At 41.8% G+C, this 4564-nt stretch overlaps 1 pseudogene; it reads left to right on the forward strand.

Moving 5' to 3' along the window:
* The first annotated feature begins 2313 nt into the window (after window positions 1-2313).
* Window positions 2314-3701, forward strand: LOC102863811 (annotated as a pseudogene).
* The last annotated feature ends 863 nt before the right edge of the window (window positions 3702-4564 follow it).

Here is a 4564-nt window from a genome sequence, read left to right on the forward strand (position 1 = left end):
TGGACATGCTGCTTAAAGAATTTAGAGCATTTAAAAGCAACTAACAGATAAATATATCTAACAGAGGAAATGTCTTGAAGACTTTCAGGATCCAGATGAAGTTAAGACTGGGTCTTTTCTGTTTAGGTGGTGGCTGTTTATGGGTTTTAATCAAGGCATGTAAACTCACATCTAAATATGAATCATTTCAGCTTCTGTTGTAAATAGCATTATATTTTTCTTTTTAAAGAAAAAGAAAGTGGGTTGTTGATGAGTCTTCCTCCAATCCTGATGCCATATTTCTGCTCATAAAGTCCTGCCTTCCAAATAACCTGTTCCACTTATACATTGAAAAGGTATGGAGACAGGATGTATCCCTAATGCACTCCTTTCCTGATATTTAACAGTACAATGCTTCCTTGCTCTGTTCTGAGGACTGCTTCTTGGTTCAAGTATAGGTTTTGTATGAGAATAGTTAACTTCTGGGATTCCCTTTCTTTTCAAGATTATCCACAATTTATTGTGATCAATACAGTCAAAAGCCTTTTCATAGTCAATGAATGATAGACATTCCTCTGATATTCTCTTTTTTCACCCAAGATTCATCTGACATTGGCAATAATGTCTGTGATGCCATGGCCTCTTCCAATTCCAGCCTGTATTTCTAGTAGTCCTCTGTCAATGTGCTATTCCTATTATTATTATTATTATTATTATTATTATTAGCAGTATTTAGCTTGTGTGTAATATCAATAATATTGTTCAATAATTTCCTCACTATGTGGAATTACCTATTTTTGGTATGGAAGTAAGTTTTACTAATAGACTACCAGAAAACAAGCATACAAATATGGATGGATTCTCCACACCAAGAAAACAAAGATCCTCACCATTAGACCAATAAGCGGTATTGTGACGAATGGAGCAAAGATTGAGGTTGTTAATGATTTCATCTTGTTTCGCTCCACACGTAACACTCTTGCGTCAGCAATATCACATCATAGGGTTATTATGAGTTGTATTTGACTCAGTGAAATATAACAACAACAACTAGAGAACTCAACCTATCAACCATACAGAGACCATTTTGTTATAATCTAAATACAATATATCTTTGACAAGTCATGTGGTCTCATCTCTATACTATGAACCTATTGTTGCTGTTGTGTTGTTATGTGCCATCAAGTCACCTAAGACTTATAGTGACTCTATGTGTAATAGCTCTGACCCCTACCATATCCTGAGACAGTCTCATTGATACATTTAACCTCATTGCCCTAGTTACTATCTCAGTCCAACTCATCTGGGGTCTTCCCCTCCTGTAGTGTCTCTCAACCCTTTGAAGAATGACATCCTTCTCCAAAGACTGGTCTCTTCTTGCCATATGCCCACAGTATGTGAGATGTAACTTTAAAAGCCTTGCCTCTAAGGAGAAATTTCATTTTACCATCTGCAAAACAGATCTATTTGTTCTCCTGGAGGTCTATGATATGTTAAATATTTTTCTCCAACACCACTACTCAAAGGCATCAATTCTCCTTCTGTTAGTCTTAGTCACTGTCCAGCTCTCTGACTTCTAGATAATCCTGCCTTTAAACCCCCTAATGATCTTTCAGCCAGTTATGAACTTTGTAACCTTTGGTTCTGATCCCCAAAACAGAAAAGTTTGTCCCTTCTGTTGCCCAGAAAATGGTACCCTCTCCTATACCATCCTCACCATCCCTATCATACTATAAAGCCTATGATGGTACAGGATAGGGTACGGTTCAGACATATTGTTCATAGGATCACTATGAGTCATAATTCTCTCAATGGCACATAACACTACTAACTTGATCTGAAGAATGGCCATTGTCATTCTGTGACAATAGATATTTCCCAGATCCATTTGTTTCCATCCCTTATTAAACTTCATTCACTTTTATTTGAGCAGACTCTGTGGTGTTGCTCTATGACACCTTTAACGCATTTCTCCTCTTTGTTCATCTCGTTCACTGGGGATTCCTCTATGTTGTTTTTGTTTTTATGTGCCCTTAGTCACCTGTGATTCATAGCAACACTGTGCTATGAACAATATAGCTCTGATCCATATCCTGTCTCTGACACACCTACACCCTTTTCCCCAGCCTTTTCCTCAAGTTGTTCAGTTAGCTCATCTCATTCAGGGTTTTCCTCTCTTAAACCCTCCACCCTTCCAAGCATGATGTCCTTTTCCAAACAGGGAGGGGAGAGAGTTCTTTGGAAACCTGTGGTTTCTTGAGAAGTCTGTAACTTCCCAGGAATCTTCCCCTGTAATAATTTCTCACCTTTTTCTCCTGGGTAACAGGTTCCGCCTACAAGCTGACATGCTACTTCACCAACTGGGCCCAGTACTGGCCAGGCCTGGGATGCTTCAAGCCTGACAACATCGACCCTTGCCTCTGTACTCACCTCATCTATGCCTTTGCTGGGATGAGCAACAACGAGATCACCACCATTGAGTGGAATGATGTGACTCTCTACCAAGCTTTCAATGGCCTGAAAAACAAAAACAGTCAACTGAAAACTCTCCTGGCTATTGGTGGCTGGAACTTTGGAACCGCTCCTTTCACTACCATGGTATCCACTCCTGAGAACTGCCAGACTTTCAAGTCAGTCATCAAGTTCCTGCGGTCAGTAAGAGTTTGACGGGCTGGACTTTGACTGGGAGTACCCTGGCTCTCATGGAAGCCCTCCTCAGGACAAGCACCTCTTCACCATCCTGGTGCAGGAAATGCGTGAAGCTTTTGAGCAGGCGGCCAAGCAAATCAACAAGCCCAGGCTGATGGTCACCGCTGCAGTGGCTGCTGGCATCTCCAACATCCAGTCTGGCTATGAGATCCCCCAGCTGTCCCAGTACCTGGACTACATCCATGTCATGACCTATGATCTGCATGGCTCCTGGGAAGGCTACACTGGGTGAGAACAGCCCCCTGTACAAGTATCCCAGTGACACTGGCAGCAACGCCTACCTCAATGTGGACTATGCCATGAACTACTGGAAGGACAATGGAGCTCCAGCTGAGAAGCTCATTGTTGGATTCCCAGCCTATGGACACACCTTCCTCTTGAGCAACCCCTCCAACCATGGAATTGGTGCCCCTACCACTGGTCCTGGCCCTGCTGGTCCCTACACCAGGCAGTCTGGGTTCTGAGTCCATTACAAGATCTGTCCCTTCCTGAAGAGTGAAGCTACTGAAGTGTGGGAAGCTACTGAGGATGTCCCCTATGCTTACAAAGGCAATGAGTGGCTTGGATATGACAATACCAGGAGCTTCAAAATTAAGGCTGATTGGCTGATGAAGAAAAACTTTGGAGGCGCCATGATCTGGGCCATTGATTTGGATGACTTCACAGGCACTTTCTGCAACCAGGGCAAATTCCCCCTGATCAATAATACCCTGAAGAGTGCCCTGGGCCTGGAGAGCGCAAGTTGCAAAGCCCCTGCCCAGCCCATTGCTCCCATCACTGAGGCTCCCACCACTGGGGGAGGTAGTGGCAGTGGCAGTGGCAGCGGCAGCGACAGCAGCAGCTCTGGGGGAAGCTCCAGTGGCAGTGAATTCTGTGCCAAAAGGGCCAGTGGTCTGTACCCTGACCCCACTAACAAAAACACCTTCTACAACTGTGTGAACGGCCAGACTTTCACTCAGCATTGTCAGGCTGGTCTTGTCTTTGATGCCTCCTGCTCCTGTTGCAACTGGTGATACGTTTGCTGATACCACCTTGCTCATTCCATCAAAAAAAACCAAAAAAACAAAAAAAAGAAAGACCAAAGACTGATCCCTTCTAGGAACATGCCCAAAGTATATGAGATGGAGCCCTTGCCTCCAAGAAGCAACTTGGTTTTACCTTCTCCAGGATAGATCTATTTTTATCTTAGCAGTCCTTGATATGTTCAATACTTTTCTTCGGTACCACAATTCAATGGCATCAATTCTTTTTCTGTCATGCTTAGTCATTTACCAGATTTCTGATGCTTAGCAAGTATTTTCAAAAGCCATGACTTGAGTAGAAGTAGAACAGACAAGTGGTGATACTGCAAAATCTTTCAGGGCAAATGGTACATGAGCAGTAAAATTATCACTATCCTAGAATCTGTGAAGTTAAGCTATTTTTATTACCTCCTGTCTTACAGCTTCCCGTTATGATCAGAATATTTTGCCAATACAGTACTCTCTTTGTATAAAATGTCTTAAAGTGTTAATAAACACTTTCAATTTGCAGAATATGCAGTAGCACATCTGTTTTAATTACTCATATTTAAAATATTAACTTCTTAATTCTCCCTCATTTGCAATAGGCTCCCTCATCACCTATTGCATACCCCTGTTTCCCAGAACTTTGCAATATGTATGCCATCTACTACTGAGATTATTCAACCCCTGATGTGTTTATATTGATTTGTCTCTGATGTGAGCCTGTCCTAAAATAGGTGTGTAAAGCAGATTTTTTTAAGATAACATTAAGCATTGAATGTTCTATGTAACAATAAGAAGTAAACACAGATTCAGTGATTTGTAATGCAAAAAATACCCCATTAATTATACACTGTTCAAATGACAATAGT

This window comes from Elephantulus edwardii, unplaced genomic scaffold, assembly GCF_000299155.1.
Source record: "Elephantulus edwardii isolate Elephantulus edwardi_28Jun2011 unplaced genomic scaffold, EleEdw1.0 scaffold00123, whole genome shotgun sequence".
NCBI classification, from domain to species: domain Eukaryota; kingdom Metazoa; phylum Chordata; class Mammalia; order Macroscelidea; family Macroscelididae; genus Elephantulus; species Elephantulus edwardii.